The sequence below is a fragment of the Conger conger genome, chromosome 19, assembly GCF_963514075.1.
Source record: "Conger conger chromosome 19, fConCon1.1, whole genome shotgun sequence".
Classification (NCBI taxonomy): Eukaryota; Metazoa; Chordata; class Actinopteri; order Anguilliformes; family Congridae; genus Conger; species Conger conger.
Genome location: NC_083778.1, coordinates 5,832,868 through 5,846,322, shown reverse-complemented (window position 1 = coordinate 5,846,322; position 13,455 = coordinate 5,832,868). Strand labels below are relative to the sequence as shown.

The window sequence follows — 13,455 nt, the reverse complement described above, 5'->3', positions numbered from 1 at the left end:
AAGGCTTAAAAAAAAAGAATAATATAATTATAGAGAAAGGCAATACACCAACATGTGCCAAATACTGTACTTTATTAAAGTTTCAATGGAAACAACCAAAATCATAACAATCATTTAATAAAAAATACATTTCAACAAAATCAAGGTTTCAGAATTATTGGCACCCTTCACCTAGTACTTAGTGCAACCACCTCTGGCAAGGATAACAGCATGGAGTCATAATTTTTGACAAGATTAAGGAACACATTTGGAGGGATTTTGGACCATTCCTCTTTGCATATCCTTTCAAAATCCTTCACATTCTTGGGTTTGTGCTTATCAACTGACCTCTTCAACTCAGCCCACAAGTTTTCGATTGGATTGAGGTCAGGTGACTGAGATGGCCATTGAACGTTGAATTTGTTGTCACGGAACCATTGTCGTGAGCCACGGACCCCTTGCCGAGCTCAGACCTCACGTTCCCACGAGCAGTACCTCACAATGAGGTGTCTCGGGGACGAACTGAAGTACTCCGAACGTCCTGGAGCCCTGGTAAGTTCTACTGAACTTCCAGCCCAGTCTCGAAGTGAAGGGTGTGATGCAAATCTGGTAATCGATGTCCTGTATTCAATGTATTTCTCTAAAGACTCTTTATCACATATGATTATAGTAAGATATACTTTATTATAATCAATCAAAAGAATAGAGTTATACAGATTACAGTGTACATATCATCTTTTGCAGTTTGCTAATCACATGCAAGTTACATATACCCCTCTTAGCTCTTTCTAAATTACCTTTCCACCACGATGTTTAAAAATCAAGGTACACCCTTCCTATATCCATCCTCCTCTTTGGCCTTTACCTTATCTTATGGCTCCCCCTTCACGGAGATAAAAGCTACTGAACTTCCATTAATACAATGGGTACGAACACCCCTAAAGTCTACTACTTATTTATATCGTATATAGTATCTTTCTAAAAAATAAAAGACATAAAAATAAAAGGAAACTTATAATGTATTACTTCTATGTATTACTTTTCCTACTTCTACAAGTAATATAGATTATAATTACCACTCATGCCCTAAATATAGCCATCTCGTTTTCTGCGGGATTTGATCCCTCCTCCTTGCTGTTGATGAGCTCTTTGAACAGCTGCATTGGTTTGGGAATCTGGGGCAGGATCAGGATCCAGACTTTCGAAAGACGTGACTTTGCACTTCGTACTTCTCCTGCCTGTTGTCTGGGATGTGCACTGGTATTTCTTCGAACACGTCGGGGGTTTTGCAGTGCAGCCGCAGCATATTGCTACAGCTGATCCCTTGAAAGTGAGTTCCCTGCACTCATTACATGTCACAAGTTCCCCTTCTGCTGTTTCAAGGCAGCTACATTTTTTCCTAGGCTGCCCCCCCTTCTCAGGCCCCTCTATTTCTCTGGCCATGAGAAAAGTGGTATTTGTCGCAATGCTAATCCTGCACTGTCCACAGACCACTAATCTGTGCATCATTACTACTGGAGAATGCCCTGTCTGGGTTGTCATTCCCCATAGGGCGTCCCCTGGTAACCCCTCTATTTTTGGGGGTACTCTTGCCCCACCAGGTCCCTGATATCCTGGCCTTAATTCATTACATGAACACATGATGCAACAGCCTGGTCCTTTAATTTCTTCCAGCACTGGACAAGGTTTTATTAATTTCTGGCCCCCATGTTGTGCCAGGTCATGACCTTTTCTAGCTGTTAAAACTCTAAATGTTCCCTCTGTCTGTCTGACCACCTTGACCCAGACTTTAGGGAACAAGCTTTTAGGCAGTAAATATTTCTGTGATCCTATCTCCATTATATTTTCTTACACTGTGCTACTGAGGTTATTCCTCCCTTTTTCAATTCTACCGTGTTTTTATCTAACACTTTCTCTACCCTATCTATAGGTCCAAACCTCACCTTTACAGGGACACCTGGTTGTGGGCCTTGATTTCTAGTTCTGACTTGATCTCCTACCTGTAAGGGGCACATAGGAGCGGTATTTACTACTGGTCTCCCTGTTTCTCTGGTTTCATATTCCCTTTGGAACATTTTATAAAAGGCCGTGCCCCCCCCCGTAGTGTCATAGTCATTTATCTGCTCATGTAATTTTATGAGGTTCTGATCCCAATCCTTGCTATTACAAGTTTTAGCTATTAATCTCTTCACTGTTTGTATCTTCCTCTCTACTATCCCATTTGCTTGGGGATGATAGGGTGGGGAAAATATTCTTTCTATATTGTTTTTGATACACCATTTATTGATAAGGGTATTCTTGAAATGTGCTCCATTGTCTGATCTAATTTCTTTAGGTTTTCCTATTGCCATTACTGTGCTTTCTAGCTTGGCTAGAATCTGTCTCCCCGTACCTTGCCGCAGAGGATGGACCAGGGTGTACCCAGTGCACGAATCAACTATTATCAGCAAGTATCGGTGCCCCCCTGTGGATCGTACTACAGGACCGGCCACGTCCATGCAAATACTTCCCCAGGGTACTCCCGACCTTATAGTTAATCCAGCACTCCACAGGCCGTGTGGTGTATTAATCATCTGGCATTGTGAGCAGTTCTTAACTACTCCCTTCACTACCTCTTTCAGCTTGGGTATATGTAACCTATTCAAGTTCTTAATTACAATTAAAAGAGAAATATCCATTCTCTTTATGTATTTTCCGAACCAATGCCTCTCCCTCTGTCGGAGGCGCGACTTGTAGTCCCTAGTAGTCCCTACTATGGGCTATTCTTATTAGGTAATATACTTCTATATGTGGGTCTGGCATATCACTGACAGCCATTTTCCCACCTATTTATAGATTGATATGTATACTATTACTTTATTAGAATTTACTGTCCTATACAGTTTTCTAATATTGTAACTTATTCTAAATTACTTCGATTCCTTTTGAGTTCGAGTATTTACGGTTTCACTACTTAGGTGTCCAGCACCTTTCTCTTCAGTGCCAGTAATCAACTCGAGACCCTCGAGTAGGAATCCACTCGGACAATGCCTCAATAGGCCGTGAGCAATTCTCTGCTGCTCGAGCCCCACGTTGGGCGCCAAAATTGTCGTGAGCCACGGACCCCTTGCCGAGCTCAGACCTCACGTTCCCACGAGCAGTACCTCACAATGAGGTGTCTCGGGGACGAACTGAAGTACTCCGAACGTCCTGGAGCCCTGGTAAGTTCTACTGAACTTCCAGCCCAGTCTCGAAGTGAAGGGTGTGATGCAAATCTGGTAATCGATGTCCTGTATTCAATGTATTCCTCTAAAGAATCTTTATCACATATGATTATAGTAAGATATACTTTATTATAATCAATCAAAAGAATAGAGTTGTACAGATTACAGTGTACATATCATCTTTTGCAGTTTGCTAATCACATGCAAGTTACATATACCCCTCTTAGCTCTTTCTAAATTACCTTTCCACCACGATGTTTAAAAATCAAGGTACACCCTTCCTATATCCATCCTCTTTGGCCTTAGCCTTATCCTATAGCTCCCCCTTCTTGACGTTTAAAAAGAAACTATTCCTATAATATTATATTTATCTAAATATGATAATTTCTCTACATTTTTCTACTTTATATAGTATCCTAATAAGAAATAAAAGATATATAAAAGTAAACTTATAATATGTTACTTTTCCTACTTCTACAAGTAATATAGATTATAATTACCACTCCAGCTTGGTTATAATTGTTCTGCGTGGATCTTTCTTCACCAGCTCGTAGATATCTTCTGAAGCCAAATTCTGGGATCCTGCTCTAAGGTCTAAAAACTTATCCCTTATATATCTTTTTTGTATACAAAAGTGTACCTTTTTTGATAAGAAATGTCCCCATTATGTCAAGCGGGAAGACATTTATCTTTTATATAACTTGTTTTTCAATGACCATATTAATTATTTCTGTTTTTCCAATTGTCATTTTCTCATACCTCAAAAGAACTGTCCCCAATATTTTATGTCATGGGCCCCTCTGGTTTGGGAATTTCCCCCATCTTAATATATGAGTGGAAAAACACTAGCCCTTATGTTGTTTTTAATGAACCTATTCATTACTGGTGTCTGTGTCAGTTTCATAATCTCTCCTTGACTTCCTCCAAACTTTGATCTCATGCAAGCCAGACGTTAAAGCCTGCCACCATCTCAACACCCTCTTCAGGTGCCCCTTTTTGTGGCGCCTTAAGGGATCTACAAAGGACATCCAGCTAATAGCTGAGTGTAATTCATCATTCAACTCCTCTATAGTCAGTCCTTTAAATCTATTCGATAAATTATTTGTGTTATCCTCAGAGAGGCCCGTGAAGCCTCTTAATTTTCTTTCGGTATTGACATCCCTTCCTTCCGTTTTCCTTATTTTTGTTTTTCTTTAGCCAGGCATTGTGCCCCTCCCCTGTAGGGTTGGGGTATTCTCAGTCAGACCTTTAACCTTGCTCCTTAAAACCCTAAATCTAAGTCCCCCGACTTCAGACTCCTCTACTGACAAGCATGGCTGCTCATTCTCTGAACCACATATTTTTCTTCTTACGCGCGTTCTTACTACCACCTCGATGGCGTGTGCGAGGGGTTAACAATGCATTCCTTTCTAACCCATCCCCCGTCAATCTCTCATCAGGGGGGCCTAGGGCCGGGTCCTCGACACCATTTCTGTGAGGATCTTGAGGTGTGTTTTGGGTCATTGTCTTGTTGGAAAGTCCACCTACGACCAAGTCCCAGACTTCTGGCAGAGGGAACCAGATTTTCAGCCAAAATTGCCTGATACTTGCTGGAATTCATTATGCCATCAATCCTAACCAGTGCCCCCGGACCTCTGGAATTAAAATAGCCCCAAAACATGACTGACCCACCACCATATTTCACTGTGGGTATGGGGTGCTTCTCCTTGTATGCATCTCTGTTCCTACGCCAAACATACTTATGCTGTATCTGACCAAAACGTTCAATTTTGGTCTCATCTGACCAGAGAACCTTGTTCCAGTCATAATGTAAATGACGTTTGGCAAACGCTTTCTTCTGTCTCTTGTGGTCAGAAAAGGCTTTCTTCTGGCAACCCTTCCAATGAGGCTGTGGTTATGGAGGTGGTGTCTGATGGTGCTTTTTGAAACCTGGTGACCCCAAGATGCCACGAAGGCCTGCAATTCTTTCACTGTGATCCTTGGGGATTTAGTTGCTTCTCTCACCATTCTCCTCAGTATCCTGGGGGGCAAGATGCAGTTGCGTCCTCTACCCATGAGATTTTCAACAGTTCCATATCTTTTGAACTTTTTTATAATTGCTCTGACAGTGCTCAGTGGTATATTCAATTGCTTGTGAATTTTCTTGTAGCCATTACCACGATTATGAAGGTCTACGACCATCTGCCTCTTTGGAACTGCCAATTCTTTTGTTTTCTTCATGGTGTTGGATGACAAAGGGATATTGCATGTGTGTTACCACATTTTTATACCCAAGTGAAACAGGTGTTGGAGCCAATTTGGGTATTGCTATATGTTGAGTGTGTTAGGTGAATGTTGTCATTACTCCACCTGCACACTAGGGGCATAAGCAGCAGGTAATCATGGTGTGCACTGATACAAGGGGTTCACAGGTGTAGGTAATCAGGGACTTAGTAGCCAGGAAGCACACAGTTTTTCAACCGTGGGTGCAAGAGACTGTCGTGTTGGTAATGTGGTAGTGTTTGATCCATATGTAAATAAATGGCAAAACGTGGACACATGGCAGACTTCATTTTTGTAACACACGTTGGAAATGCCGACAAGAAAACAAAGTTCCCTCTGGTGGCTATTTTTTGTTGTTAGGTAGCCACCACAACAGGAAGTGATGTAATCACTCAATACAGTTCCCTAACACATAGATAAACTTAAATAAGTGGAATTTAATACCTGGTTGAATTTTGGTAGGTGTTATTTACAATAATCTTTAAGGGTGCCAATAATTGTGAAACATTGATTTGGAGGAAATTGATTTTTAATTAAATCAGTAAATCAGTTTTTAATGTAAACTTAACAAAATGCTTCAGAATAAAGGCATGTATTAAGGATTAATTTATCATTTAAAAATGCACCAGAAGCTTCCAAGTTGCGTCAGAAAAAAAGAGGCCAGGGGACATCATTACATTACATTATTGGCATTTGGCAGACGCTCCTATCCAGAGCGACGTACAACAAAGTGCATACTCATAACCAGGGATAAGTGTGCTGAAAGACCCTAGAGGGAAGTACAATTTCAACTGCTACCTGTACAACAAAGATAAGGACCAGGGCCTATTTGATTTTTTTTTTTTTTTGAACAAATAAACAAACAAACAACAGAGCAAAAGTGACCAAACTTAACTATCCAAACACTGCTTACCTAGCCAACTAAAAATACCATACCAAGTAAGTCACAGAGACAACAATCAAGGTTCACAGGGAGGTAGGGAGGGATGGGGAGAGGTGCTGCTTGAAGAGGTGCGTCTTCAGCTTGCGCTTGAAGGTGGGGAGAGATTCAACAGTTCTGACCTCAACAGGGAGTTCGTTCCACCACCGTGGAGCCAGAACAGACAGTAGTCGTGAGTGTGAGGTGGAGATTCGGAGAGGGGGAGGTGCCAAGTGGCCTGTGGAGGCGGAACGAAGGGGTCTGGCAGGGGTGTAGTGTCTGATGATTGTTTGTAGGTAAGCTGGGGAAGACCCCTTAACTGCTTGGAAGGCTAGCACCAATGTTTTGAATTTGATGCGAGCCATGACAGGCAGCCAGTGGAGGGAAGTAAGCAGGGGGGTGACCTGTGAGTATTTGGGAAGGTTGAAGCTAGGAGGACAGCCAAGAGGGAATTGCAGTAGTCCAGGTGGGACAAAACCATCGCTTGGACCAGGAGCTGGGTCGAGTAGGGGGTGAGAAAGGGGCGGATTCTCCGTATGTTGTATAGGAAGAACCTGCAAGACCGGGTCACCGCCGCAATGTTCTCGGAAAGGGACAGTCTGCTGTCCATCACCACGCCGAGGTTCCTTGCACTGGGTGATGGCGTGAGTGTGGTATCCCCGAGGGAAATGGAGATATCCAGATGAGGAAAGGTATTAGCAGGGATGAATATCATTTCAGTCTTGCCTGGGTTGAGCTTTAGATGGTGGTTGTCCATCCAGCTCTGGATGTCACTCAGGCAAGCAGAGATACGGGCTGAAACCTGTGTATCAGACGGTGGGAACGAGAGGAAGAGTTGGGTATCGTCCGCATAACAGTGGTAGGATAGCCTATATGCAGTGATCACAGGGCCAAGAGAACGAGTGTAAAGAGAAAAAAGAAGCAGGTTGTTGTTAGAAAAGAAAGAAGAAAGTTGAGTAGAAGCGGCTCATTCTATGGTTTTAGAAAGAAAAGGAAGAAGAGATACTGGGTGGGAGTTGTGGATGATGGAGGGATCCAGAGTAGGCTTTTTTTTTAGCAGCGGAGTGATGTGGGCCCTCTTGCAGGATGCTGGAAAACAGCCGGAAAACAGGGAGGAGTTGACAAGGGAGGTGACAAATGGGAGAATGTCAGTTATGATAGTCTGGAGAAGAGAAGAGGGGATAGGGTCAAGGGCTCAGGTTGTAGTGCGGTGGGAAAGCAGGAGTTGAGAAACATCAGAGTCTGTAAGGGGGGAGAAAGTGGAAAAGGAAGGGATGGGCCTAGAGGGGGGGGAAGGGCTCGGTGAGGGGGCCAGTGGTTGTAAAGGATCTGCGGATGACTGTGACCTTCTCATCGAAGAAATCAGCAAAGTCATCAGCAGCGAAGGAGGACTGAGGAGGAGGAGGCGGTGCATTGAGGAGAGAGGAGAAAATAGATAAAAGTTTCCGGGGGTTAGAACCGGAGTTCTGAATTTGTGTTTGACAGTATTTTGCTTTGGCGGCAGTGACAGCGGGAGAGAATGCCGGCAGGAGAGACTGGTAAGTTGTGAGGTCTGAAGCGTCTCTGGATTTCCTCCACTTCCTCTCCGCTGCGCGGAGGCTGGCCCTGGAGGTACGGAGGGTGTCAGATATCCAAGGACTGGGGGGGATGTGCGAGGCGGCTTTGAGACAGGGGGACAGAGAGAGTCAAAGGCGGAGGAGAGAGATAAAAGGAGGGTGGCAGATGCAGTCAGCGGGGAGTTTGGAGAAGGATTCGGGAGTGAGGCGGTGACAGTGGTGGCAAAGGAAGAGGGTGAGAGGGAGCGGAGGTTATGGCGGGCTGAGGAAGGGTGGGTGGGAGGAGGGGGAGGAGGATGGGGAGGAAGAGGGAGGGAGAATGAAATGAAGACAAGGTCTAGGACATTGCCTGCCTTGTGGGTTGGAGGAGAGTGTTGCAGGGAGATGCCGAAGGAGTGGAGTAGCGGTAGGAAGGCAGCAGCCTGGGAGGCTTCAAGGTGGATGTTGAAGTCTCCAAGGAGAATCAGCGGGGTGCCATCCTCAGGGAAGGAGCTGAGAAGGGTGTCTAGCTCATCAAGGAAGCTTCCCAGGGGCCCTGAAGGACGATGACTGCAATAAAAAGGTTAGTCGGGTAGGATACTGCAACAGAATGGAATTCAAAAGTGGATATGGACAGGTCAGAAAGGCGGAGAACAGAGAATTTCCACTGGGGGGAAATTAAAAGACCAGTACCACCGCCACGGCTGGAAGGCCAGGGAGTGTGCGAGAAGGCGAAGGAGGATGAGAGGGCAGCGGGAGTGGCGGTGTGGTCAGGTGTGATCCAGGTATCAGTGAGGGCAAGGAATTGTAGGGACTGGAGGGAGGCATATGCGGGGATGAAGTCAGCCTTCCGAGTGGCAGACAGGCAGTTCCATAGTCCCCCTGTGACAGTCCTCACAGGGGGTCAGCGGGGGGTAGCTGAGGTTGGAGGGGTTCCGACGGCATGGAGGCCCACGTCGCAGGGGGTGTCTCCGAGGGAGAGAGCAGACTGGGATGGGGTGAAACATAACAACATAATTGGGATGGAGCGTCGCTAGCGTCGCTCTGAACACGCCCATTTAAATCACCTACAAATCGCTCACAAGCAGTATCAAATCAAGCTAATGTCCTGACAAATTCCACAGCTATTTAAAACAAAGGTTCAATCACTCTACAGGTATGCAACCAGTATACGTGATTAACACAGCAACAGAACAATCAAACTGGCTCAAGCCCTAACCTCAGCGGTTCAAATGAGCAATTACAAATTATCTGAACATCAGCTGAACCCCCCTGGACAGCTACTTTTTCTCTTGGCCTACTACTTACATTTCTGGGGAACAATTTGATAATCTGCAAAGACAGCTTCACAAATAAAATGGGCGGCCTGCAGCGTAGCAGTTAAGGAACATGACTAGGACCCACAAGTTCGGTGGTTCAATCCCCAGTGTAGCCACAATATTTAATGTTTCATGTTTAGTTATTTTATTGTCATGTATTACGTTAGTCTAGTCTCGCCACATTTTTATGTTTTATTTCTTGTTATGTTTCATTGTCTTGTCAGGTTACATTTCATATTTAGTTGTTACAACTTAATTGTTAGTCTTGTCATGTCACGTTTTATTGTTTATTCATGTCATAGTTTTGCAAACTTATGTCACAATTTATGTTTGTTTCATGTTTTGTTGTTCTGTTCATTTATTTGCATACTTTCTCGTGTCTTGCTGCAAACCTTGCATTCATGCTTTTTTTCTCTCTCTCTTTCTGTCACTAATTGTTTCAATTTCCCTTGTCTTCTTACTAATCTACTAACTTTAGTTCAGGATTGGATCATTCTAACCATCAGTTCATGTTACCTGATGTTTCTTGTGCATGTCATTTACTAATTTACCAACGCTAGGGCAGGATAGGTTCATAGCTAACGATGACTAATTACCTGATTAACTTGTCAATCCTCCACACCTGATTTCCATTCTCATGCTGCTCTCAAGCTAATTGTCTGCACCTGTCTACACCTGCACATAAGCTCAGTTATGTCATGTCTTTGCGAAATTGTTGCCTCCTGTTCGTCAGTGCATTTTTAAGAGGTCTGTCAAGCTATCTTCTACCCGTTAAAATCCAAGTCTGTTTATTGACCATTGTTATTGGATTCTGTTTTGTTGACCATTGCCTGCCTGTACCACAAACTTTGCCTGCTGTCTTTGTGCTTTTGCCCTGCGGAGTAGACTTCGGTCTTGACTCTTGTGCCGTCATCGACCCTGAGCCTGCCTGCTGTCCGTCTGCATTACTGCACCACTGACAGCTTTCCTGGTTACTAGACTTTTTGCATGGTTAACCAATTTCCAGACTGCCTTCTCCCTCGGAACTGTACTTTGGTTTTGGCTGGATTTCACTTTATTACATCTCTGTTGTCTGAGTCATGCATTTTGGGTCCAACCCCCCATGCACCCATCTCACAATACGATCCGCACAGCTGTTGGGCCCTAGAGTAAGGCCCTTTACCCTGCATTGCTCCAGGGGAGGATTGTCTCCTGCTTAGTCTAGTCAACTGCAAGTTGCTTTGGACAGCATCAGCCAAATGACATGTATTGTAATGTTTTATTATTACTTCAACAAAAGCACCATGATCAGGGGCGGTTTTAGTGATTTGGAGCCCCCAGGCAAAGACCAATGTGAAGCCCTTCTCCATTTTGCTAAATGCAATCATAGCTAGGGAACAAAAAATATGTGGAAGCAGCTCTTTTCAGTTAAAGCTACAGCATGGAAGGACAGACCCAAATGAGAATTCTAACTGTTGTAACCGAAGAACTGACCTTCAAATTACCTTCAGTCAGTTAGAAGACCATATTGCAAGAAAAATATTAGAAGTATATCATCACTAATTCTTTCAAAACAAAAGTATAGTACATGCTTTTTGATTAAGTATTTGTGGGTCGTTCTGTGATGGTGGTGGTGCAATTGCTGCTGCTGGATGCTGAGCTGGAGCAGTCCGAGCGGGTGTCTGATTTGTGGTGGGCTGCTGCTGTCTGTTGTCTCTGACACTTTCCTCCCACACTGTAGCTGGTTCACCACAACCAGCAGAGGCACTGTTGGTAGAAGTTGTAGGTGTGGTGGGTGCACAACCGGCTGAGGCAGCAGTAAGTGACAGCCCCTTATTATTATGGTGCTTGGCCTACCGCCTTCCTGCCTGACTGATCAGCCCGTCACTCTTCATTCATTCTTCTGCAGGTCCTGACCAGTTACCTGCATCTCCTTAATGCAGCCAATTCAGTGGGTAAGCCCTCCGCTCTCCCGCTGTGCTGATGTGTCAGTGGAGCTAGCAGTGTTGACCTGGGAGCTTGGCTGATGTGTCTGTGGAGCTAGCAGTGTTGACCTGGGAGCTTGGCTGATGTGACAGTGGAGCTAGCAGTGTTGACCTGGGAGCTTGGCATGGAGTGTTGACTGTCAGACGAGGCTGGCTTTCTTGGGCTAGTTGTGGTCTTGATGTGAGCTACCTTTGCGGGATTTCTGATAGAATTTATTTGTATCTTTATTATTCCTGGACAATGATTTTCCTCCTGCCTTGTTCAGTTTGATAATTGTGTGGGATGGCAACAAAGGCGACCATTCAGATTTTGTTGGTTCCATGGACTTTGTCGCTCACATTGGCAAGACAGAGATGTTTAGTTCTTCTTTTGCTTTTAATATCAGGAAATGTGCAACCAAATCCTAGCTCTGTGTTGAACTGTAGCACCCCAGCTGATTTGAAATGTAGGTCCGGTCTCAGTGTTATTCATTTGAATGTATGCAGTTTACTTCCAAAATTAGACATGATCCTAATCTGAGCTAAATCTACGGATGCTGATCTTATTGTGTTATCAGAAATATGGCTTTGCAAAAATATTTTAAATCAGCATATTTCTATTGATGGCTACATTTTTTTTACGAGCATTGTCTGATGATTTTAAATCTTTGAGCTACTCTCATTGACTTAATACTGACGAATGTTCCCCACAAATCTTCTGCAAATAGTGTTTTCTGCAATGACCTAAGTGACCACTGTGCTGTTGCTGCTGTTTGAAATACTAAGATCCCAAACAGAAATTGAAGGCGTTTTACTGAGCAGCGTTTTTTATTTTTTATTTTTTATTATTATTATGATTTTATTTTTACATGATTTCTTTGTTTTTAATTGGAGCAGGATAGAACTAATCCCTGATGCTGAAACAGCCTGGAAATGATTTAATTAATTTATGATGGGTTCATTACAATCATACATAGACACACCCCTTTCTACAGGTACAGAGTTCAGGGGCGGGATCACTTCACCAGAGCTCTCAAGTCTTATTCGCGAACATAATTTAGCCTGGGCTAAAGCAAGGAAATCATGGTCTGATATTGATTGGCTTCTTTTTACATAACAATGAAGCAAATGCTTTTATGAAAAAAGGCAAGTCAGAGTTTTACTTGTCTGTGAACAATAACTTTTGTTTTACCTCCTTGTGTAATGAATGATTCAGTTGCTGTTCATGACCAATCTGAAATGTTGAACTGTTTTAATGAGCACTTCATATCTTCAACCCCTCTGTTTGATTCGGTCTCATCTGCTTCCATACATCCCTGTGCTGATGAACCTGTGTATAATGGTCAAACCTTCAGCTGTACCCCCTTTTCAGTACAGGAAGTGCACAAAGCCCTTAAAGCCCTAGATCCAAGAAACTCTGCTGGTCCTTACCTATTAGATGCTCGCGGTTTGAAATTGGCAGCTGACATTATAGCTGAACCTTGAACATATAGTTTTAATCTTACCCTGGAATGTCACGAAATCCCAAGGATCTGGAAATCGGCCTAAGTTCTCCCACTGTTAAAAGGGGAGATCAGTGTCTTTTAAATAATTACAGGCCAATTCCAAATTTGTCAGCACTGGCAGTACTTGAAGCTCTTATTAGTGAACGACTCAGCGTTTGTATATACAAAAGCTATCTTATCTACGTCCCAATCAGGTTAAGGAACAACACAGCATAATTACAGCAGTCCTGAAGGCTGTGAATGATATTACTGTTGCGCTTGACAATAAGCAGCACTGTGCCTCACTTTTTATAGATCTCTCTCCAAAGCGTTTGATACAGTTGACCAAAGCATTCTGAAGCAGAGATTGCTTAACACAGCTCTCACAGAGCAAGCAGTTGCTTGGTTTGTAAACTCTCTTACTGAAAGAGCTCAATGCAATCGATTTGATGGTCTCACTTCAGATGTGCCATCTATCCATAAGGGGGTGCCGTAAGGGTTCAGTTCTGGTTCCCATTTCATTTACCATTTATATTAATAGTTTGGGTCATAATGTGTCAAATGCTTGCTCTTCATTTCTATGCTGATGATACTGTTACTTATTGCTGTGCTGCAAATCTTGTCAAAGCCTTTCAGAACCTGCAAAGTGCTTTTGATATTGTACAAAATACACTATGCCAATTGAAACTTGTTTTAAATGCTAACAAAACAAAACTAATGGTGTTTACCAATTCAATAAAAAACTGAAAGACTGAATCTACCATCTATTGTTACTCTTCAGGGCAAAGAGATTGAGTTTGTTTCCTCATAT

The 13,455-nt window shown here is 43.4% G+C and overlaps 1 pseudogene; it reads right to left on the bottom strand.

The window, feature by feature from the left end:
* Positions 1–13,455, bottom strand: part of LOC133119049 (protein NLRC3-like) — a 41,090-nt pseudogene that overhangs the window by 13,013 nt on the left and 14,622 nt on the right.